This window comes from Lagenorhynchus albirostris, chromosome 10 (genome assembly GCF_949774975.1).
Source record: "Lagenorhynchus albirostris chromosome 10, mLagAlb1.1, whole genome shotgun sequence".
In the NCBI taxonomy this organism is placed as follows: domain Eukaryota; kingdom Metazoa; phylum Chordata; class Mammalia; order Artiodactyla; family Delphinidae; genus Lagenorhynchus; species Lagenorhynchus albirostris.
Window position 1 is genome coordinate 93,164,711 of NC_083104.1, and position 25,973 is coordinate 93,190,683.

Here is a 25,973-nt window from a genome sequence, read left to right on the forward strand (position 1 = left end):
CAAAGCGATAAAGAGGCATGGACATATATACACTACCAAACGTAAGGTAGATAGCTAGTGGGAAGCAGCCGCATAGCACAGGGAGATCAGCTCGGTGCTTTGTGACCGCCTGGAGGGGTGGGATAGGGAGGGTGGGAGGGAGGGAGACGCAAGCGGGAAGAGATATGGGAATATATGTATGTATATAACTGATTCATTTTGTTGTGAAGCTGCAGCTAACATACCATTGTAAAGCAATTATACTCCAATAAAGATGTTAAAAAAATAAAAAAAATTAAAAAAAAAAAAGAGATTCAGAAACTTTTGTGGGAATAATTCTTTTTTAAATTTGGCCTGCTGAAGGCAGAATTGTCCCAGCTTATGACTCCTGGCTATTAAAAAATGTTCTCAGGGCCTGTGGATGCTAATATAAACCAGTCCCTATGTTAAAAACAAAACATAATTATTAATGAACGTAGGTAGATAAAGATTTTATTTAGAACAGGCAGCCTGCATAGGTTTTGGCTGGTGTGAGCATTTAAAATGTTAAGTGGAGGCACAAGTAGGGCTGGGAAACTTAGGGGTAGGTTAATTAATTGGGCAAAATAATTCACTTGGCTACAATGGGTGAGGCCTTGTGTCGGGCATTGAGGGAGATGAATGAGAAATCGTTCTTAGTAAGGACAAGGGACCAATAACGACTTTTGTGGTGTGTCCCTTAGGCACAGACAATAGTCGACCTGTATTATCTTACTGAATCCTTGCTATTCCCACCCAGAGCCATGGAGCAACTTGCTGAATTCACCCAGCCAGAAAGGCCCAGGTTGTTTTTTGAATCAGCTTAATTCCCAAGGCCTGGACACATATTAACCCTGATACAAGGTATACAGTGATCACTGGCATAAAACTATCCCAAGAAAGCCCAGGGGAGGGAGAAAGGGATGCCCCTTGGGAAAGTCAGGTAAGATTCTGTGATGGAGATAGCATTTGAGCAGGTCCTTCAAAGACTGTGCGATCGTAATAGGCAAAGATGATTGAGGGGTGTTGTCAGCGGAGAGGAAAGAGCCCAGCAAAAGTTCCCAAGGAGGCAAGTGGGAATAATCTGGTGTGACAGGTCTGAAAAATGTACAGGGGAGACATGTGACAAAGGTCATACTGTCAAGGACCTTGAATGCCATTCTAAGGGACTTGGATTTTATTTTGTTAAGCAAAGGGTAGTGATTAGAGAATATCTAAAGAGAAGGGTATCATTAGAGCTGTTCTCTGGGAAGATCATTTTGATGGTCGGTGGTTGATGGGTTGGCAGGGGCAAGGCTGAGGCCAGAAAAACCAGGTAAGAGGCTAATGCAGCAGGAAGGTGTGAGCTGCTGGAACCAGGGCAGAGGGAGTAAAAGGAAGGGACGGAATCCAGCGAAGCTCGAATCAACAGGACTGGGCCGACTGGGAGGCTAGAGCAGGGCCAGCCTCATGGGCATGACTGGGAGGGGCCCCCCACTGGGTTCGATGCTCTGCTCTTGTGTCCTGAAATTCTTGGTCATTTTTGAACAAGGGCCCCCCGCCTTTTCATTTTGTACCTGATTCTACAAATTGTGTAACTGATCCCGGACTTGGGTTTTAGAACTAGACACACTGGGTTTGAAAATCCCCGCTGTGTCTCTTATAGGCTACAAGGATTTTCAGCAAGTCACGTCACTTCCTGGCCTCCTCAATTTCCTCGTCCTTAAAATGAGAATAACGATCATTACTCTATAGGGTTCTTGTGAGGACTGGAGAAAATAATGCTAATAACTACCATTTTTAAGCACTCGTGTGCCAGGTCCCGGGCTAAGCACCTTTATATCAATGACAAATTTAATCGTTATGACACCTTATGAGGTAGGTGCTATTTTTATTCTGATTTTACAGGAAACAGACTCACAGGAAGTCATGCCACTTCTAAGTGATGAAGCTGGGGTTTAAATGGTTTCTGGTCTGCCCAGCTCCAAAGCCTGTGGTGGCACAGTGCTTGACATTATGTTCAGTTGTGTCGCTGTCGCTACTATTGTCATCAATAGTGGGTTCGGGGTGAGGAAGAAGGGAGAGCAAGGAAGCAGAAGTGAGTGGAGTGACTGGGTGGATGCGACTGCCATCCTCTGCAGAGCGAGGGTAACCCAGGAAAACTCCCCAGTTCGAGCAGGGGATAGAATGATACATTTGGCTTTGAGCCACCAGACTTGGGACATTCTTTTTTCTCTTTCCATGAATTATTTCAATTAATCTTTATAATAACTCTATCACTTAGATTCTCTTTCTTATGGTTTGTAAAGTATGAGCTGAGTCAGCTTAGTGGGTGACCCTTCTAGGAGACTTCCTGTCACCAGGGTGACTGGGAAGATCAAAACAACACCCAGAGTTGGGAATGAGTCTTATTGGTGGAAATTAAGACACCTTAATATGCCAGGAGGCTTGCATGATTCCCATCATAATCCTGTACTGTGGCTGGTGACTGGGTCTAGCTGCAGTTTCCTCCAGAGACATATAAGAAACAACGGAGGGAATTCCCTGGTGGTCCAATGGTTAGGACTCCTCGCTTTCACTGCCCAGGGTGTGGGTTCAGTCCCTGGTCGGGGAACAAAGATCCTGCCATCTGTGAGTCGCAGCCGAAAAAAAATAAAAAATAGAAAAAGGAAACAATGGATGAGGCTGTTGAGGTGTCCTGAATGGGATTGAACTTGTCAGATCCTTCCCTAGAGCAGGTGTGAGAAGAGAGAGGCTGGGAGATGGGGAAGTGCCCAATGATAGGGTGTGCCGGGGTGAGCGGGAGATAGGAACAATGTCCCACCAGTCAAGGAGCAGGGCCCGGGACAGGGAGGAAAGCTGCTTTCCGCCATCGCCCTAGTGACCAGGGCTGGCCTGTGTGGCTGTAACGTCAGTGAGCCGAAGGCACCTGACCGAAGGGGAGTGTGCCCAGAGAACAGCACGTGTGCACCCGAGCCTTCCACAGGTGCGGCGGGATCAGCCTTCCTGCCACACGTGTCCTTGGGTAGCTCAGAACACTGTCTATGCGGGCTGCCACTTTGCCCGCTTTTCCTGGAGTGGCCTAGCTGCTCAGGAGGGCAATGCAGAGTGTTCTGAGGTGGGAGCATTGGGAAGGCCACACAAAGGGGCCAGGCCTAGGAATGCTGCCTGGGCTTTGGAGTGGTCCAGAAAACTGTGTGTGAAGAAGGAGTAGCTCTTCACCAATCAATCACTCATCCTAATTCAAAGGGGCAGGAGCAGGGACTGATGAATGCTTATTAAACAAATGGACCAGTTTCCTTGATGCACAAAAAGAAAATTTGCCATGTTTGTAGATACTTCAGTCATTATAGGAATATGCAATGTAGATGTAACACCCCAGTTTATCTCCCCTCCGCCCCAGGATAACCACTAACTCACTTTGAAGTTGGAAGTGGGCACTTTGCCTCTTGCACTCCATAACTATAAGTAACTTAGGACGATTCTTCTGAATGTAACAAAAATAAATGCCCATGGGCTGGAATTGAATTTAATGTAGTGGAAAGGGCACAAGAATAAGATCTTCGTGCTTAACTAGATTCTGCTGCTAACATGCTGTCTTGCAGGGTCTTCCATTTAAGCCCCCAGCTGGACCTATTAGGACAGGGTGGAATTGTCATTTGGGAGCCTGGTACCCTGGAGATCCACTCTGTCCCTACCTCACTCCATTTGCAAGGTATTTGATTCCAGTCTTGTCTAACCAGCCTTTTTTTTTTAAATAAATTTATTTATTTATTTATTCATTTTTGGCTGTGTTGGGTCTTCGTTGCTGTGTGTGGGCTTTCTCTAATTGTGGCGAGCAGTGGCTACTCTTTCATTGTGGTATGCAGGCTTCTCATTGTGGTGGCTTCTCTTGTTGCGGAGCGCAGGCTCTAGGCGCGCGGGTTTCAGTAATTGTGGCACATGGGCTCAGTAGTTGTGGCTCACGGGCTTAGTTGCTCTGCGGCATGTGGGATCTTCCTGGACCAGGGCTTGAACCCGTGTCCCCTGCATTGGCAGGAGGATTCTTAACCACTGCGCCATCAGGGAAGCCCGAGACTTCATTTTTTTTTTTTTTCTTTTGCTGTACGCGGGACTCTCACTGTTGTGGCCTGTCCCGCTGCGGAGCGCAGGCTCCGGACGCGCAGGCTGAGCAGCCATGGCTCACGGGCCCAGCCGCTTTGCGGCACGTGGGATCTTCCCGGACCGGGACACGAACCCGTGTCCCCTGCATTGGCAGGTGGACTCTCAACCACTGCACCAACAGGGAAGCCCTTCTTTTTGGTTTTTGACATTTTTCTGCCTCTAGGATCTTGGCACTTGGGTTATCAGCCTTCTTATAAATTTCTTCATTTATTTATTTTTGGCTGCAGTGGGTCTTTGTTATTGCGCATAGGCTTCTTCTAGTTGCAGCGAGCGGGGGTACTCTTTGTTGTGGTGCGCGGGCTTCTCATTGAAGTGGCTTCTCTTGTTATGGAACATGGGCTTCAGTAGTTGTGGCACGCGGTCTCTAGAGCACAGGCTTAGTAGTTGTGGCACACAAGCTTTGTTGCTCCGAGGCATGTGGGATCTTCCAGGACCAGGGTTCAAACCCGTGTCCCCTGCATTGGCAGGCAGATTCTTAACCACTGCGCCACCAGGGAAGTTCCATCAACCTTCTTGACTTAACCATCTGACTGTTGAGTTGGCCCTCTTCCTGGTTTGATGCATTTGGACTAATCTCACAAAATTTATAGGAAATCTATAGTAACTTGGGCAAGTAATCTGTAAAAAGAGAGGTTAGATAATAGTAGTGACCATTTATCGAGCACTTATATGAGCCAGGCATTCTGCTAAGCACTTCACATGAACTGTCAAATTTACTCCACCCAACATTTCTATGCAGTAGGGTTTAATGAGCTTAACAGTGAGGGTGCTTTGGGCTGCAAGTAATGGAAAATCCAACTCAAGGTGGTTTAAACAATAAGGACATTTCTTGGCTCACACAGCTCACAGGAAGTCCAAAGGCAGAATGGACTTTAGAGTTGGGTGATCATTCGTCCAGAAGACTGACTTCAAGGATCCATGTTCTTTCCATCTCTCCACCTTGCCATCAGCAGTGTGGACTTTATCCCTAAGGCTGTGTCTCCTCGTGGTTAAGGGTTGGCCGTCAGCAGCAGTCAGGGCACCTGGCTTTCTTCTTCTCTACGTTATACCTCAGGGAGGGAATTGCTTCTGGAAATTCTTTTAGAGGAACTGTCCTAGAAACTCTGGGGGCAAATCCCCTTGTATTTTGTTGGCCTGATCTGTGTCATGTATCATGAGCTGAAGAGGAGGGTAAAAACATTGTGATTGGTTTAGATACATCAAGACCCACTTCCAGAGCTAGAGAAGTCGTTAGCTTCCCCCGAGTCACACTGGCTGCATGGCAGAGAAAAAATCAGGGCTCTGCCAGGAAAGCGGAAGGGGGGACATGGATGCTGGGTGGGCCACCAACAATATCCACTAAAACGAGGTTAACTAACGTGCCTGAGATTGAACTTGGTCAAATTAGCCTTGTTCTTAACCACGGCACCCTGTTCCCCCCATCTCAAACATTCCACACGTCTAAATCAATTAGAAACACTTCAGCCAGCATAAGAAGAGACTGTGAATAAATGCTGTTCTAATCCCCAGACACATTTAACTTCTCTAGATAGCCGTATTTCAAAGGATATTTTATAAGTACCAGTTAATGTTGAAGAATCTTTTGGCATAAGATATTTGATTGTCAGTTTATGAGTGGGATATTTCAGTTTCAAAGTTCCAGATCTCTTTCTGAGTCCAAAATATGCAAGTGTACAGGATTTCATCCCAAACAAGTCATAAAATCAAATGGTTTATCCATAATAAAAGCTGGGGAAATGAAAAATTTATCTTCCCCTGAGTTCACTTTTTAAGACAAACTCCCCCAGTTGACCTTAAATTGGGAAAAAGAATCAGAACCTATGTGTGAGTTGGGCAGTTATCAGCTTCGCCAACAGCTCAAACTGACTCAAATAATAAATGGAATATGTTGACGTGCATCTACTGAAAAACCCAGAGCTAAGCAATTTTCCTTTAGCTCAGTAATGTCACCAAAGGTCCTGTTTATTTCATTCTCTCCTATCTGTCTTCTGTGGTTATGCTTCATCTCAAGGCTAGCTTACCTCGGGGTCACAAGATGGCTGCCTATAAATCCTGGACTGCACGCTTCCCTCTTCCCATCTGTGGACAACGGTGTCACTGAAAGAACTAAGAAACTTCATTCTCACAAATCCCCAGCAATGTTTTCTTGAAGCTCATTGGCTTGAACCAATCTGTGTGGCCAGGGGGAAGGAATAATGCTGATTCCCTTACCCTACATCATATATCTCACCTCTAGAGTCGATCCCAATGGCCAACCCAGACCCAGGGCCTATAGGAAAGGGAAGGAGAAATGATGCTGGGAATGTAATCCACAAAGGTCGACTGCTGCACTAGCTTACAGCGATAAGTGTTTGCCTCCGTTGCTCAGCTATTCCTCACAGACTTCTCAGAAACAATGCACACAATGGCATAAGGAGAAGGCAGTGAGAGAGTGGGGAGAAAGAGAACAATCGTCAAGTTGTAGGCACAGTTTGTCAGAGTTTAGCAAGCGTTCTCTGGCCAACCCAGAGTGTCTGTGGGTGGAAAGTTAAAAATCATGTCCTGACAAAGGTCGCTGAGTCATCCCCACCCGCAAAGCCTCCTCTCTTCTCCCCACTGGTTGGGCATTCTCTTCCAAGCCTCTCTGAGAGCCTCAGACTCAGTATATTTTTTCTATGTTTATCTGCAGCTCTAGCCACTGGCTATACCTCCCCACACAGTGAGGGGTGGCATCTCCCTGAAACACTTTCTTTGGAAGACTCCCCATTGAGGAGACTCGGTCCTCAACAGTGAGGGGACTGGCCTGCAAACAGAGAGACCAATCCCAGGGAGCCCAGGGCTGTTTTGTTCTTGAGTTATTCATTCAACTTCATTCGTCCACTCATCTTACAAGTACTTACTGAGGGCCTACCATGTACTAAGAATTACTCTATGACTGGATTTACAGAATTAAATAAAACTCTCAAAGTCTCCATCACATGGAGCTTTGCATGTGGAGAAGATAGGAAAAAAAAAAAACACATTTATATACAAAGTCAGGAAATGGCAAATGTGATGCAGAAAAATAAAGCAGGAGGAGGGCAAAGAATGTGTGTGTGGGGTTGTACCTTTGATAAGGTGGTGAGGGAAGTCCTCTCTGAGGAAGGACCAGCACACAATACCTAGCGGTGTTCAGGACACGGGGGACTCCCTGAATAATTAATTAATTAGGTAACTGGTTCACTAAACTCAGAGTTGGGGCTCTCTTAACTCTTTCTGCAGAATCAGGACTGTTTAGTTCAATTTAGATTGAGTACAAACTCTTTGGTCTTCAGTAGAGGGATTACACAAGCCATTCTACCTTAAAACGGAAAGAGCAAAAATGCAGAGGAGTAGGCATATAAATACTAATTTGCCTTTGAAGTCTTTGCACATTTACAGATTGCTTTATGAGTGGAGAGGTGGTCCTTGGCGTTCATCTGCCCGTTTGCAAATGAGCATTTCCCCGAAATGGGCCCATACGGACTCTCTTCCCCTCACTGTGGGCTAGTTAGTGAAGCCCATGTGGACCCAGGGAATGAAAGCACAGATTTGACCCAAGCATTCTTTGACCTATATGTTTATGTGGGGATTAAGCGTAGAATGAGTTGTCACTGAAAATATGTGCTTTGTGTATTTAGAAGATAAGTATTTTTTTATTGCTAATTAGTGTTAGACACACACATTTGTTATGTTTGTACGTCAAGATTCATTTGTCCTTTCAAACCCACTGCCTTAATTAATCTTTGTCTAGCCACTCCATGTTGCACTCCGGCTGTAACTCAGACTGCTAGGCTCTGCGGTAACGGGGTTTCTACTTAGAAAATGTTGAATTTCAAAGCAGCATCCAGAGTGTGAATCTTGCTGAAGAAAACGTCCTTTGGTAAGTCCACTAACTAGCCTCACCGTAGGGAGCCCACGCGATGGGGCCGTGGGAGAGTGTGATACTGCTCAACATTTCCTAAGTCTTGGCCCTGGGTGTCATTTTTTTTCCTGTGAAGCATTTCCTGAATCCACCCTCTATCCCCAAGAATCGAACAACACTCCCTCCTTTGTGCCCAGGTAAGACCTTTACACACAGGTATCAGAGTGTCTCTGATTTTATTTCTATTTTAATACAACTGCTTGTTCGCCTCTCTACACTCACACCACCTCTCTCCTACCACTCAGCTTCTAGAATACAGGAATTGTACCCTTGTATTCATATGTGCGTCCTCGGCACTCAGCATCTTGCCTGGCAAGGTGTTCTTTGTAAAATGGCACCGGAGAGTAATTCTTTAAGCACAAGTTATTCTTTAAACACATGAGTCTCATCTGATTCATAGGACTTTTAAGACAAGTAGAATTGGACCCTAATGTTTAAGAAAAACCTAATTGATGGTAAATTTAGTATTGAGAAAATTCTGTCATTGATTGAGTGGGTTTTTTTTTTCCCCTGGAGGGTGAGAAAGACCGTCATTGTTCAATTTTAATAGCAGAACATCTTTTGGAACATCAGTGCCCCCTGATAATACATTTGAGAAGTATTGCCTTAACGAATAAGTATTCCAGTATAATTAATATTCTAACCTTAAAAATAATAATGAACACAGTGATGACATTTTGTATATCGTTTTACTGCTTACAGGGACTATCACGTCTAGTTTATTATTTGACACTGAAAAGAAGAGTCAGAGGCAATTATTATAATTATAACCATTTAAATGATGCAGCAGGTGAGAATGAGTTAAATTGTTCCCATTCACAAATCTGCCAGGTAGAAGAATTGGGACATAAGCCCACGTGCCTATGTTAAAAAATCCTACTGTGTGTTTGTGTGTGTGTGTGTGTGCGCGTGTGTGTGTGTGTGTTGGCCCTCATGCATAGGGAAGCCAACTGCTTATGTCTTAAGTGGCTGACCTTCAGAGAGCTGCGGTCATTCTAGTGAAGCTGTGAGGGTATGTGTGGACCCAAGACATCTGGGGGTGTGATGTGAGGCAGGGCCAGGAGGTGGAGGTTCCAAGTCCTTCAACATCTTGTGTTATTTACATCTTGTGTAATTCAATCTGCACTGGTCAAGACCACTTGCTGATATATGGCCTCGTGGTGATAAGACTGAGACCCAGAGAAGGGGTGGAGTTAGGCTTGTTGCTGCCGGCTCTCTTCTCCAGCTGGCTTTGCTTGTTTCGCTCGCCCGAGGCTGTCTATCTTACCTGCCCCTGACAAAGATTTGTCAGTGACCCTAACCAGGCTATCCCTCAAGTGAGCTCCAGCTAAGAATAAACACAGCCCCAGGGAACACGATCATTAAAACCACCTGCGGCAGGATGTAGCAAGCACAGGCCCACAGTCTCACATCCCAAATCCCTGGAGCCAAGTGAGTTTCAGGACACAGAATATTACCTAACACCCCTGGTAGAGGTCCGGCAGCATTGTGTAATCAAGCATCTTATTAACTCTGAAGCCAAAGGCACAGACTGCACGGTGAAAGAGACAGACTATTAATAGGCTCACATCCATTCAGGTCAGCCCTGGACACCCAGTGAGTTAGGACTTAACTAGTGGTTTGGGGAGCACCTTGAATTTCAGAATTGTGGGTAAAAGATAACAGACCCTTATCCTCTTTGTACCATCACCACCCGCATTTTCTCCTTGTTCATCTCAAAGACAAAACATATTTTTTGGCTTGCTGGGGTTGACAATGGCCAACTTTTGTTTCCTTAGAAAGATGCTGTGTCATCACCCTCTGGACACAGCTCCATATGTGAAGGCCAATTTTTTTGAGCTTGAAGAATTGCCTTTAGATGTTACTAATGAAAGCTGGTTTATATGGAATTTGGGCCAATGGGAAGGATCTCCAAGAGTGGTTGTTTTGTAGACGGATGGGACTTGGGAGCGTCCCTCATGTGGCAGTTCCAGCAGGATCCTAGGAGCCACTGGGCAGGAGCCGTCACTCCTTATAAGGGACAGACTGGGGACAGGAGGACTGCAGCACGGGCTTCATGTTGGGAAGAAGTGATTTGAGCTGCGTTATCGGGGGCCGGATTCGGGTTGTATGTCTTAGATGATGTAAGGTCACTGAGGGGTTTGGTGCCAAGGCTGACGGGATGAAAATGGGGCCTGGTGACGAACTGCACATTGTGTGCTGAACTTGTCAATCTCTTCCAGCACCTGCAGCTCGCCTTCTGCTCAGTCCTTTGCCTGAAATGCCCTTCCTGGGCTCCTTCCCACCCAGGCACACTCCCACTCGTTTCTCAGGGCGCAGCTCAAATGTCACCTGCTCTGTGGAAGCCTCACCCTGACCCGGGGGACGCTAACTCCTCCTTTCTCTGTGATCCCACAAGCCTCTCCATGCACCTGACGCCACTTCTCTAATTGCACTGCAATTGCCCTTGAGTCCTTGTCCCCCAAGTTGAACCTCAGGCTTCCCCGGGGAGGGCGCCATGTCTTTCTTTCTTTGGACTGGCATCTGGCACTGTGCCTGACCCAGAGTTCTAAACAATTGTTAATTGAATAAATGCTTTTATGTCTTCTATCATTTCTACATATTCTCTGTTCTTGTTTTCTTTCTCTTTTTTAAATTTGTCACATCTATGTGATCAGAGTGATAAATCTTGTATGGTTTACGTTTTGGGACATAGGAGTTACCACCATCCTTCAAAAAAGAACCACAGGGGCTTCCCTGGTGGCGCAGTGGTTGAGAGTCCGCCTGCCGATGCAGGGGACGCGGGTTCGTGCCCCGGTCCGGGAGGATCCCACACGCCGCGGAGCGGCTGGGCCCGTGAGCCATGGCCGCTGAGCCTGCGCGTCTGGAGCCTGTGCTCCGCAACGGGAGAGGCCACAGCAGCGAGAGGCCCGCGTACCGCAAAAAAAAAAAAAAAAAAAGAACCACAGGATTGTATGCAAATAAGACTCATGAAAAGACTGAGGCGAAGATTGTTGGATGCTATAGTGGCTGTCCCCCAAAAGATATGTCCAAGTGCCAAACTCCTGCACCTGTGAATGTGACCTTGTTTAGCAAAGGGTCTTTGTAGATTGAGGAATTCCTTTGTAATTGAGGAAAGGATCCCATGGTGAGATCATCCTGGATTGGGAGGGTCCTAAATCCAACAACAGGTGTCCTTCTAAGAGGCAGAAAAGGAGATCCAGAGTCACAGAGGGGAGAAGGAGCTGTGAAGAGGGAGGCAGAGACTGGAGGGATGCAGCCACAGGCCAAGGAACTCTAGGATTGCTGGCAGCCACCGGAAGTGAGGGGAGAGGCATGGAACGGGAGTCTCCATCAGAGCCTCCAGAAGGAATCGACTTTGCAGATCCCTTGATTTTGAACTTCTGGCCTCCTGAACTGTGAGAGAATAAATTTCATGTCTGTGGTGATTTGTCAGAGCAACCCTGGGAAGGTAATACAGATGCTACTGAGGATTTCAAACAGGGTAATCTAACAGCCAACAGGGATGTCAAGAAGCAGTGTAGCATAAAGGTTAGGAGTCAGGGACTTCCATGGCGGTCCAGTTGTTAAGACTCTGCTCTCCCAATGCAGGGGGCACGGGTTCGATCCCTGGTCGGGGAACAATAACAGAAAAAGGTTAGGGGTCAGGCAGTCTGGGTGTCATCCCAGCTCTACCCTTAGTGCCTCAATTCCCTCATCTGGAAAATGGGGGTGATGAAATATTAGTGCCTACCATGTAAGGCTCTGGCATTGAAGGGGGAAGGGTAATTGAGACAATAGAAGAAAAGTACTTAGTATGCACGTAGGAGGCACTCAGTAAATGTTATTAGTCAATTATTAGATGGAGGAATAGTTTACTGGCCTGCAAATGTTATCAGCACGACAAAAGTAATGTATTTGAAAGTGGTATTCAACGTTCAAACTGCTGAGAACTGAAAGTGCCCTTCTCTTCTTTTCTTTTTTTAATTGAAGTATGGTTGATTTACAATATTGTGTCAGTTTCAGATGCACAGCAAAATGATTCAGGTATACGTATATATTTGGATATATCTATATTCTTTTTTAAAGATTGTTTTCCATTATACAAAGTTCATTACAGGGTACTGAATATAGTTCCCTGTGCTATACAGTAAATCCTTGTTGCTTATCTATTTTATATATAGTAGTGTGCATCTGTTAATCCCATACTCCGAATTTATCCCCCCACCCCCTTTCCCCTTTGGTAACCGTAAGTTTGTTTTCTACGTCTGTGAGTCTGTTTCTGTTTTGCAAATAAGTAAATTTGTAGCAAATTTTTAGATTCCACGTATAAGGGGAATCTAAACTTTCCCGTAGGTGTCCAGCCTGCTTCCTTCAGGTTGTACTAATTTGCAGGCATCTATTAAGTTATCAGAATAATTGAATTTTAGAGTTTATTAGTCATCAAGTGAAATGGTTTCCACCCGGGATATCCAGAGGGCTGGAGTGCCTGAGTGTAGTGATGGGAGTCCTCAAGCTCTTTTCAATACTTCAGGATGTCTAACAGAAACGGCATCATTTATCTGGGGGGAAGAGGGCACAGCGTAACTGAAATGCTAAGGGTTTTTTTTTTTGCTTTTACTAGAATGGTAATGGTAATACTGGCTATCTTACGGGAAAAGGGATTAGCATATGCAGTTTGTTTCAGATTTAAAATTACAAATTTTTACATGTTTTACGAAAATATGGGGAACACAAGGGAAATAATAAAAATGTCTTTCTAACGTGTGCCAAACACTTAATGTTAGGTTTTAGGTTATGTTATGTTGTGTTATGTTATGGCCTTTCTAGGACCAAACAGAGGCCCAGAGAGGTTCAGTAAGTTATCTATGGTCACAGTTATATAGTGGTAGAGACAAAATGATTACACAGGGTTTTGACTCCCAATCCAAGACTCCAACAAGCCTCCTGTTTTCCATGTCTTCTGAGGATTTTCAGATGTTTGCTCTTTTTTGTACATCACTTTGTTCAGCGCGTAAGTGTGAACGAGGCAGACACTGCCCTTGTGTTCACAGGACTCAGTGCAAGTGGGGACTTGGCCATAGGACCCCTGGGGCGGCACGTAGCAGAAACCCAGCATTAGCGAGAGTGGGAGTTGATGGGGTACCTCTTGGCCCCCAGTGGCAGGATGGGGATCAACCGCCAGGAGCGGCACAAGCAGGAACCCACTCTCAGAGCTCTCCTTTGTCCTTGGCCTCTCACCTTCGTGTGTCTGCTCCCTTCTCACCTCCCCGCACCCCCGCCCGAAAATCGGCTGGCTTCTAGGTCCATATGGTGAAATATAAAGCTGATTTCAGCTCCAAGGCGGCCTAAAAGAAAGGTGAGAATTTTTCTGACGGGGGCGATACAGCACGCTATTTCAAACACCAGTAAAGGGCCTGTAACTTGGATGTGCTGAGATCTGAGGTATGGGTCAGAGGTTTATACCATGTATCTTGTAATTATGTTCCCTTGGAAGAAAACATTGGACCACATCCAGTTGCCATTCAGACCCTACTGAGCGTCAAGGGCGAGACCTACAGGCCCACGGTAGGCAGGGACTCAAGGCGCTGGGGTGTGCTTTCTCCTGAAATATTTTTGGTCCTGATGAATCCACAGAAAAACTTGCTCTCCATAGAGTGAGGGAAAGCCCCTCTTTCTGCAGTGTACCTGCCACTCTTTCAGGATAACAGCTGTCATCAGATCCAGGCATCCTGCCACACCAGGGGAGGGCTAATTCTAGTCTTTCCAATCTGCCAGTTTGGTTTTCCACGTCTGGACAAAAGTTGTGTTCCTGTTGGACTCAGATAGTCCTTTCCCCTTTTCTGATCGATTATGCCATTTGATCAAGTCAGCCTATGGGATACCATCCTTTTGCGTGACCCCAGCTGATTTGTAATACTGACAGTCCTGTGGCATTGCTGTCCTTCTGAGGGAGGCAAATTGGGAAGTGTATTCCAATTTTCCAATTAGTATGAGAAATATTTTTCAGAGCCATCCATTCATTAAACCCTTTAGTGCATAGTGAGTAAGAGCTACGGGTTGATGTGATTTTAAACAAGCATTTTTACAGCCCTTCTTTTAAAGAATATTTCCCACACTGACCACTGGTCAACATTCCCATGTTAGTCTTTCTTCTTTTCAGGCATTGAAAGCCACCATTAAAATGTAATTTATGCCTTAGAAGAAGAATCCATACCTTCTCCTGCCATTATCATCCAGGTTGAATGCGGGTATCTGCTTGGTCTCTCTTCCCTTGAGTAGGCTGGCTACCCACATGTGTCCTCCCCGGGCTGTAGGCATTCCTTCAGTTCTGGTTGGTACAAGAGTCAAAGGCTTCCCTTTTTTCTAGGCCCTTCCGTGTGCTCTCTGCGGCGAGAAGGCCAAGGCTTCACTTCACCTGAGGGGAAGAAAGGGACTTGCTCTCTAGTTTAGCAGACTCCAATGGACAGGTCAAGCCCAGTGAGAAATGCTTCCTGCAACCTCTTCTTCAGAACTGTGCCGGGCCCTCTGCAGACCAGCCCCCAACACAGTGCAGGCTCAGAGGGACAGGAACCTGGAGGGGTTGGCTTGGGAAGGGGGAGGGGGAGGAAGAACGTCTCTCCATCTCAGAAGGTCTAGCCTGAAGTCACCGATCATCTCTGGGTCAGAGAGAAGCCCCTATTTAAACCAACAGGGCAGGGAGAGGGATGCGGGGGTGGGTGGAGAGGCGTGGGCAAATCCCTCGTTATCTGCAATCTTGTCCAGCACCGGCCCTGCGTGCACTTCCGTGTGGATTCATTCTGTGTGTTCCTTCCCCACGCTGGCATCTGACGCAGGGGCTGTCTTATATTTGGAACCATACGCAGTTGTACATCACATGGATGAGAAGCGACCTTGAAGACTGATGCTTTCTGTCATCCAGAGCAGATATCATCCTACGAGCAATTTATGAGGTTTCAAAGTCCCCCTCCACTCACATTTCTTTGCACCATGTTTTACATGATAATCCCTGGAGTGTTCAACACTATTTGTTTTAAAACCTGAAGAAAAACGCATTTTCTTCTCCTCCTCACTGTTGGTTATCAAAGCACAGAAGCGTTTGATTCAAAAACAAAACATAAAGCAAACACATGAGGCCAAATTATGCCCTCCGTGGAAAGGAACTGTGAATGTGGATTAAAGAATCGAGTTGAATCACAGGAAGAAAATGACATGGATTTTTTAGAACAGACAGAAGAGAAAAGTAGGTCAAATTTTTCAACCTCTCAACTCTGTCATTGTCCCTTTAAAGCCTTTACCGTCAGTGTTTGGTGAAGTTGGAGCAAAGCCATGGATACGGAAGTCACACTCCAGTAAAATAAGAAGCTTAGCATTTGAGGAATTATGGGGGAACCCTGGGTCTCCATGTTGTAAGGATGAGTCAATTATTATTATTTTTTTTTTGAGTCAATTATTTTTATTTCCACATTTCACATCAAGGCTAGGAGATCACCAAGTAACACTTGCCATTTTGGTTACCTTTAAAATACATGGTGGGAGGAAGAATTCACATTTGATCATAAGAAACTAGGGTTTAGAAAAGTATTTTAATGAGATTGTCTTTCTTTCTGAATCAAAGTTATTAGAACCAGGGACATAGCCCTTCAAACAATTCTTTTTTGTCCTCCCACAAATATTGACAAAATGCCTACTATGTGTGTCTTAGTTTCCTATGTGTGCTGTAACAAATCACCAAAAACTGGGTGCCTTAAAATAACAAACATGTATTCTCTCGCAGTTCTGGAGGGCAGAAGTCCAAAATCAAAGTGTCAGCGGGGCCGTGCTCTGCTCTAAGGGAGGCTCTAAAGGATAATGCTTCCTCACCTTTTCTGGAGCTTCTGGTGGCCCCAGGGGTCCCTTAGCTGTGGCTGCCTGAGTCCAGTGTCTGTCTCCATCTATATGTGGCCTCTTCCTCTGTGTCTGTGTTGTCTCCTCGCCTATCTCTTATGGGGACATTTCTTATTGGATTTACGGCCCACCCGGATAATCCAGGATGATCTCATATCGATGTGCTTAACTTAATTACACGTGCAAAGACCCTTTTCCCAAATAAGGTCACGGTCACAGGTTCTGGGACATGGACATATAACCCACTACAAGGTGTAAGACCCCAAGTCTGGTACTGTAGAGGGAAAGGCAGCTATGCTTTCCAGGGTCTTTCCCATCACGTAGGGAGAGCAAGGAGACACGAATGTGAGTGTGTGCTTGCTGTGAAGACAGATATAAACACATCCACGCGCAGGAGCAGGGGGCTGACATTTCTGATGGGCTTCTCTCTACATAATTTATAGGAGGGATGTCACCAGTTCTGGGCCTTCGGTAGGATTTTTGTTTTGTTTTTATTTCGTTAGAAATGTATTTTCAATGAAGAAATTTAGATGTTACACGTAAGCAAAGGAGCAAAATTGCCACATTCTCGCCATGTAAATATAAGTTCTATAAAATCCTTCCACATTTTTTTTCTGTTTATGTAAACATATTTAAAATATTTTCCAATCAATGAAATCACAACACCCCATTTTGTGACCCAATAATAATGCAAGAACATGTTTCTATGTTAATAAATTTATAATCCCTATTCCAATTTTCAGTCACCAGTGTCCCACCAAATGGCTGTATGTAACACTTAACCAAAGCTCTTGTTACGCATGTAAGTAGTTTCCAAACTTTTGCTGTTTTGAAGCATGCTGCAGTGAATATTCCGTCATATCATTTTTGTGTGCTTGTCCGATTATTTTCTATGGGATAAGTTACTAGAAGTGGAATTGCTGGTTGCAAAGGTATATACTTACACGGCCTTTTTTTTTTTTTTTTAATTTATTTTATTTTTGACTGTTGCTGCGCGAGGGCTTTCTCTAGTTGTGGCGAGTGGGGGGTTCTCTTCGTTGTGGTGCGCGGGCTTCTCATCGCGGTGGCTTCTCTTGTTGTAGAGCACGGGCTCTAGGCGCGTGGGATTCAGTAGTTGTGGCACGTGGGCTCAGTAGTTGTGGCTCGCGGGCTTAGTTGCTCCGTGGCATGTGGGATCTTCCAGGACCGGGGCTTGAACCCGTGTCCCCTGCATTGGCAGGTGGATTCCCAACCACGGTGCCACTAGGGAAGCCATATTCATATGGCTTTTGATAGTTATTTTCTTTCATTTTTTGGCCGCACCATGTGGCTTGTGGGATCTCAGTTCCCAAACCAGGGTTTGAACCCAGGCCCTTGCCAGTGAGAGTGCTGAGTCCTAACCACTGGACTGCCAGGGAATTCCAAGATAGTTATTTTCAGAAAAGTGATCTGAACAGTCATAACCATGGGAAGACAATTAATATTTTGTTTGTTGAGAGGAGTGACATCTATAAGGTCTGTTCCAGCCTTTAAAATTCTGGGATTCTGGGATTCCTAGATTTAGGAAGTATTAATGCTGTGCTGGAGGAAAAAAGAGACTTAAAGAGAAAGTCATTGGATTTGGAAAACTCTAAGACCCAAAGACCTTGAATATCCACATGGACCTTGACATTGCCCTAGATAATGTTGGGAGCAGGACCAGAGAAGAGTGCTATGACCAAGGTGTTAAATTTCTTAATTAAAGATTCAGTAGGTACCAGAGACGAGGTGGTAAATACTCTGCTTACTCACGGCTTCTCCTGCCTCAGAAGTTCTGCTTACTGCCTTGTCTCTGTGTTGTTTTGTATCTGTTTCCTTTGTGCCCACTGGCCCTCTCTCCATCCTGCATTCAGTTCTCTAGATTGAAGAATATGTTTGGACCAGTCAACCACAGGCTAGTATAGAGACCCCTGTTGTGCAGATATAACTTCACTGGCTGTTGACTAGCCTGTCAACAGTTCCCTTTGTGTCAGATGCCCACCTGGTCCAGTCAGCGGTGGTCACCACGGTACCAAGCATATTAACTTGTGTGAAGAAGCTCTAGGAAGGGCTGGGATGTGGAAGACACTTGGAAACGAAGCGGGGGAGTTCCTGGTGGGTTCTATGAGTTCCCTGCCCAGGACAGGAGACTAGTTAGGAAGAACTAACCTAAACCAGCCCAGTGGTACCATGGACCTGAAATAGGGTGAGATAGTGGGAATAGAGAAGAGAGAGATGATAATAATGATACTGAACATTTATTCAGTGCTTTTGATATGCCAGGGCCTGTTCTCAGCACTGGACATATATAGTAAAACCAACTGATAAATCAGTATCCCACAAAACACAATTGGCTATTGGTAATTATCTCCTGTTCTCTGCCTGACCCTTGTTCTCCTATGGAAGTTGATTAAAATTTTATTCTTTTGGGGAGGAGAGCCCTTTATAGGCCACAGTCCTGATGTTAACCTTGACCTTAATCCCGCCCTTTTTCTGGCTCCTCCCCTTCCCCCTTTCTGCTGACTTTGAAATTCAAATTTCCTGCCCTCCTGCCCACTTTTTAAAAATCTACTTTATTTGTTTATTTGGCTGCGCCGGGTCTTAGTTGACAGTGTGCAGGATCTTTAGTTGCAACGTGCAGAATCTTTTTCTTTTTTCTTTTTTAGTCGCAGCATGTAGTATCTAGTTCCCTGACCAGGGATTGAACCTGGGCCCCTTGCATTGGGAGCACAGAGTCTTAGCCACTGGACCACCAGGGAAGTCCCCCCCTCCTGTCCACTTCTGATTGCCCACCACTGCGTCACTTCCTCCCCTCTCCCTGCCCCAGTACTTGAGGCACCATTTCTGGTTACTTGTATACATTACTTGAGGCACCATTTCTGGTTACTTGTATACATTACATATTTTATTAGCTTTACTTTTGTAGTTTTCATGACCACACAGACCCACTGAAAAATACTGTTTTTCGTTAACTTTGCCATAACAGAAACCCGCATTTTACACCACTGAATTTTGGGGGTAATGCTTGTCACTTGTGTGTTAGGGAGGGTTTACAGTGTATTAATTCATTTGATCCTTACAAGAGCATACAAGCTAAGAACTACTATTTCCCTCCCATTTTGTATATGAGTTAACTGAGGCAAAGAGATTTTGAGTAATTATATCAAGGTTCAACAGCAAATAGTGGCATAACTGGGATTCAAACCAGGTAGGCTGACTCTAGAGCTTGTAGGGTCATCTACTATGTCATAGAGCGTACAAGTCACCACTTGTCACAACTCCCAGGAGTAACCCCTAATTACACTGGTGTTCATTATGCCTTCACTTTACTTTTTCTTTTCTTTTTCTAAATTTATTTATTTATTTATTTTTGGCTGCGTTGGGTCTCCGCCGCTGCACGCGGGCTCCCTCCAGTTGTGGTGAGTGGGGGCTATTCTCTGTTGTGGTGCGTGGGCTTCCCCTTGCGGTGGCCCCTCCCGTTGCAGAGCACGGGCTCTAGGCGCATGGGCTGCAGCAGTTGTGTTCGTGAGCTCAGAAGTTGTGGCACGTGGGCTCAGTAGCCGTGGCTCGCGGGCCTCAGAGCGCAGGCTCAGCAGCTGTGGTGCATGGGCGCAGCCGCTCCACGGCATGTGGGATCTTCCTGGACCAGGGCTCGAACCCGTGTCCCCCGCATTGGCAGGTGGATTCTTAACCACTGTGCCACCAGGGAAGCCCCTACATTTTCTTTTCTTCTAGCACACTTACTCTCTGACCAGGAGTAACTTCTATTTCTTTGGCCCACTTACTTTTTTCCCAACCTATTAGCATCTTTCTTGTTCTATTTCCTTTTCCTACAAAGCCTAAATCTCATGTTCCATCATTTTTACCATTCCCCAGGAATTAGTTTTCAACCTAAAGTTTTAAAACCCACCATCATCATGTTTCCCCATATCCACATAACACCCATATTATTATTTACTATTGTTACCATCACCCCACTTTCCCCATCATGACACTTTTCTCCATAACCACATACCTATATTATATTTTAGGTATACCTATATTATTATATTATATATACCTATATTATTGTTTACTATTAGTTGTCTGTTTCTTCTTTAAATCATTTCACATTTTAGAAGTGAATTTATTTAAGAAAAAAACACGCTCCTAATTGAACATGGGCTGGACAACTTGAGGGAATTATTAATGTTGTTTTGCGTGATAAGGGCTATAATTTTGTAGAAGAATATTCTTGTTTTCTGGAATTGCATGCTGAAGTATTGATATTTTAGGGGTCAAGTGCCTCAAAGTCTGTAATTTACTTTTACATTGTTGAACAAGAAAGACATTATAGATGAAGGAGATCTGGAAAATGTCAGCGGTGGTAGAGAATTCCCTGGCAGTCCAGTGGTTAGGACACAGCGCTTCCACTGCAGCGGGTGGGGCTTCCGGGACTAAGAACCCACAGGACGAGCGGCAAGGCCAAAAATTAAAAACAAAAACAGAAAGCAGTGGTACAATCCCTGTGGTGGGCATATGGATGTTCACTGTGCTATTCTGTCCTTTTTTATTTTTTTTAATTTTTTGCGGTATGCGGGCCTCTCACTGTTGCGGCCTCTCCCGTTGTGGAGCACAGGCTCCGGACACGCAGGCTCAGCGGCCATGGCTCACGGGCCCAGCCGCTCCGTGGCATGTGGGATCTCCCCGGACTGGGGCATGAACCCGTGTCCTCTGCATCGGCAGGCAGACTCTCAACCACTGCACCACCAGGGAAGCCCTCTGTCTTTTGTTAAAGATTTCAAAATAAAAGGTAGAAATTAGAAAGACACTTTTCTCACTAACATAAATGGGAAACTTCTATTGCTTACCATACTCGGAGGACAACTCTGTAAATAAGTATATTGAAAATAAAACAGAGTCTTTCTATTCTAGCTAAGGATTGTTGCCTGATCAAAGGCTCTGTGCCTATTCTCTTTGCAAGTAAAGGGGATTAGTAGGTATTAGAGAGGTGTTAAAGAAATCAAGTCCCAACCTAAGAATTCTCCCTAAATGATTAAAAGAGAATTGAAAAGGGAATAACTCTCTTATTACATGTTTCAATGTTATTTAATGCCATGTGCTTGTACCTCTTAAATCCCCAAAGCTATTTATGGCATAGTTTGGGAAATGCTGTTCAAATCATGCTTTCTCCCCTTTCCTTCCTTTAAACTTGCCCTGCAAAATACTAATCCAAGATCAGTCCAACTATTCAGCCTCGTAATCTTTGACTGCTTTGGCCCTAGAGGAAACACACATATTAATCAGGATTTGATGCAGGAGATGGGCTGCCTGCATTGGTATCCTTGACACTTCCTAGCTGCCACTTACTCACTTCTTCTCTAGCAGAAGTGGATTTAATGTTGGGTTCTTATAAAACTGTGAAGATGTGAAGGAGTAGAGGTCGGGGCACCACTGGGCTTTTGGACTCACAGTCATACTTGGGATTCAATTGGAAGGAATTGCTACCTTTGTTGTCACATGCATTGCCACCTCACACCCAGCAAGCTGGTGACTGGATGGTAGAGAGTGCTGGAAACACCCACATCTGCCGAGCTGGCTCATCCTCTGCCTTCCCCCCACCTTCCCAGCACCACACAGGGGCATCTCATTGGCAGAGCCTCAGTCACATCCAGAGTTCTACTTACAAGGAAGTCTGAGAAATGCGGCTGTTAGTCTTCAGCCCTGTCCTGTGGGAGAGAAGGAAGGAGGTGAGAATGGATGCTGCGTGCAAACAACGCAGAACGCAGGGGCCTGGTCGCCTCAAGTGCATGGTCTCCCACGTTCAGCTGGGTCCTCAGTGCTGCCAGGCCATCTCCAATCATGACTATACTCTACTCACTGTTCTCTCAAATTTCCTGCACTAGATTTTGTATGTCTGGAGGGTGTTTTTGCTTTGTTTTAAATCCAGTCTTATTATTATTTTTTAAAGCTATGATTTGTAATTTTTAGCATTTAATCCCTTCATCCAAATTCAGCCACAAAAGCTTGAGGACGTTAAATAATAGACGCAATCTAGCCATCATAACTTTATTTTCAGTAGCTAACTCCTAGGATGTATATGTAAAGATAGATTGCTAAAGGAAACTTTGCAAATCCATTCAGGAAAATAGGCATCGAAGACTGCTAGTTTTCCCAAGGCGTGGGAGGTAACACATCCTCTTTTGTTGTTGTTGTTATTGAAGTATAGTTGATTTATAATGTTGTGTTAATATCTGGTGTACAGCAAAGTGATTCAGTTATGCATATATATATTCTTTTTCATAATCTTTCCCATTATGGTTTATTGGTTTATTACAGGATATTGAATATAGTTTCCTGTGCTATACAGTAGGAACTTTCTGTTTATTTTATATATGGTAATTTGTATCTGCTAATCCCAAACTCCTAATTTGTCCCTCCCCACCCCCTTCCCCGCTTGGTAACCATAAATTTGTTTTCTATGTCTGTGAGTCTGTTTCTATTTTGTAAATAAGTTCATTTGTATCATATTTAAGATTCCATATATAAGTGACATCATATGATATTTGTCTTTCTCTGTCTGAATTGCTTCACTTAGTATGATAATCTCTAAATCCATCCCTGTTGCTGCAAATGGCATTATTTCATGCTTTTTTATGGCTAATATTCCATTGTATATGTGTACCACATCTTCTTTATCCATTCATCTGTCGATGGACACTTACGTTGCTTCCATATCTTGGCTATTGTAAATAGTGCGGCTATGAACATTGGGGTGCATGTATCTTTTCAAATTAGAGCTTTTTCTGGATATATGCCCAGGAGTGGGATTGCAGAATCATATAGCAACTCTATTTTTAGTTTTTTAAGGAACCTCCATACTGTTCTCCATAGTGGCTGCACCGGATTACAGTCCCACCAGTAGTGTAGGAGGGTTCCCTTTCTCTACACCCTTTCCATCATTTAACACATCTTCTTTATGTATGAAGAACGGAATGGTGACTTCTATGCAGTCAACTGCAAAAGGGCTTAAATTGGGGGCCAATAGAGGCACAGCAGAAACGAAGGCCATAGGACTGGAAAGATGATTCTACAGAAGGTCCTCCCCCAGGGAAAATAGCTGTTTGCCCTACGAAGAGACTCAACACAATTATGCTTTTACACTCATGGTTTTAAATCATCTCAACTTGCCCATTCTTTCACTTTGTTCTTTTTCCTTTATGGTTTGCCATGTACTACAAGGAGGTGTTTCCTGAGAAACCGAGGAGTTCCTGAGGAGTTAAGTCCCATCTCCTTCCCTTTCTTCCACTCCTGAATCTTACCATCTGGCAGTGGAGGGAAGTCAAATAGACAGTGTTTTAAGTGCCTTATCCACCCATCATGTGCTCTATTTGAAGTTTTTTTGTCTGACTCATCAGGGGTAGGATATAAAATGTGGGTAAGTTATTACATTTGGTAAGAACACCTTCTTTTCCCTTTATATTTATTAACCCTTGATGATTATCTGGTAATGTTGCGTAGAGTTCTATCTTTGGTATCTCTCTATAGGCTAACTAATCCCTGTAATTAAAATGAAGAACAATAAGGAGAAAAATTCCTTAGCAGCTTCATGACCGTCTCTCAGAAAAGGATTCTTTGCAAAAAGATGACAATTTTACACAATCAGATTCTGCCTGTAGTTCCTCTCATGCCAAACACCAAAAAAAGAAAACAAAATAAGCGAGGTAAAGAACATCATCATTACTTATTATGGTTAATGGATAGAAAGCAATAGAACCGGCACATAGTACACCCCGGGATCCAGGCCAAGGGAAGAAAATGTTAGTTTCTGGAAATGAGGCTTAGAGAATGGATAGAAGTGGCTGTAACTCATCCTCCTCTGTGATCTGGAGATAGCGTACTTATGAAATTAAAGTGCCAGGAAGCAACAACCCTAAGATGTAACTCACGTCAGGTAAGATGTAATCTAGGAAATTGTAATATGCCCATCATGAGGTAATGTTGTAATGGCAGTAGCTTTTGGTGGCTGATAAGGAATATTGAAAAAGGTGCCACAGTGAGGGAATGACAATTTCTAGCTTCTCCAGTGGTGACCTAGGGCGCAGATGCCCTGACCACCGACTTCGGTGTTCTTTTCTCGTGGGTAGGTGTATGGCTGCGTTGTGGAGAAAGCTGGACCAGGATATTACGGCTGGAAGTGGTTCCTAAAGGCCTCCACTCCTCTTAAACTGCACCTGGACTCCTTCTGCAGTTGAATCCTCTTAATTGGATTTCCCAAGTGAACTTTTCCCCTGGGAAGAGGGACTGCTGGGCATCTTGGAAGGCAGAAGCAGGGATGAGAAGAGTGTGGTCAGAATCGGGGGGCAGGGGGCTTCAGTCAACTCTCCCAGCTCATTTCCTCACCTGTAAAATGAAAATGATAACATTTTCCATAATTTTCTGCCTCTTTGAAATGACACCAGGTAATGTATTCGGAAGCTCCTGCCTGCCCCAACTCTGCACACCTGAGCTTCCGGGTGCTTGGGCATTGTTACTTCTCCATGGAAATGAACACGCTTGCTCTCTGCTATTGTTCATTCATCCTTTTCCTCCCTCAGGCATTTATGTAACAGATGTTTATTAGGTGAACCCGATGTGAGTTTGGGTGGTGTGAATTGAACCCTTAGGGATAACGTCTGGCCGGGCAAACTCGACCCTGTTAAAACAACATGAAGGCCTTTTGTTGCAATGCTGGGTGTCAGAGGGCACAAGTCTTCTTGGGTTGACTTCCTTCTGGAAGCCTTTTCTTGAGCATCTTGGCTCATCCTGTGTGGATTCTGGGGCTGGGCTGCCTGCATTTGTATCCTTGACACTTCCTAGCTGCCACTTACTCAGCCCCCTTCTCGCGGGGCTGCTATGAGGATGAAGTGAGTTTGTGTGTAAAGAGCTTGGAGGTGCTATGTAAGAGTTAGGTATTATGACATTAGGTTGAACCACAAGAAATTCGTTTTTCAAAATGTTTTAAATTGAAAGAATTTTTATTTTTAAAATTTATTTTTTATACAGTTGTTAAATGTTATACTTTATTTAAAGTTATTACAAAATATCGGCTATATTCCCTGTGCTGTACAATACGTACTTGTAGCCTATCTTACGCCCAATAGTTTGTGCCTCCCTTTGAAATGTCTGTCTTTGTAGGGCAAAACCAATCCAGCACTGATAACCGCATTGAGTTCAACCTGATACTTGCCCCACTCTGCTGCAACTCTTTGCTTAAGGCTTATCTCCCACATTGGGGTTGCTGGTAAAATCTGTTGGCTCCGTGGGAGGGTCTGTGTGCTTCTGCTGTTCCCATGTGACGTCCATGGTAAGATCAAGGACAGAGTCACTTTTACTTGGGCCAGTTTAGTGACAGGGTAAGCAAGGAAGTCGTCACAACGTCCTGCCCAGTATAATCTCACATACAGGGTAGTGATGATGCTGTGCCTGGGGGGAGGTGGGAGAAGGGGGATGTCCTGGACAGTTTAAACACCAGAGAGGGTGGCCCTGGCGGGAGGCCAGGTCACCAAGCTGAGCTGCCACTCGAGTACCTAATCCTTTGTCTGTGCTCCCTGTCGGCTGCCTGATGGCCTCTCACTGGGGGCAGATCTTCATACTAACCTTGTCGTTTGTCACCTTAAGCCTTATGAGCAGGAGTGTTAAAATACCACTGTGAGCTGGATATCTCGTTCAGTCCTTCCTCTGGCTAATTGCAGGAACAGTCCAGACCTGTACCTCTTAGTTCAGGCAAATCAATGGGCAGCCGTAAAAAATAAGTCAAATTTAAATGAAAAACTTTTTCTTTGGCTCAGGGGAACACACATAGGATAGGTCTTTACTTCCAGACACTGGGGACCACCAGCTATTGCATGATGCTTTGTCAGGTAAGAAGGTAAGAAGGTAGGAAGAAGCCTGGCACAGCAGCCTAGCAGTTTCAGCATTGTCATGTCTCTTGATACCTCCATACTTATTCCTAGAGGACCAGAGTGTCTTATTCACCTTCTGTGTCTGCAGTGCCAAGAACAGCGTCTGGCGCAAAATATGTCATCAA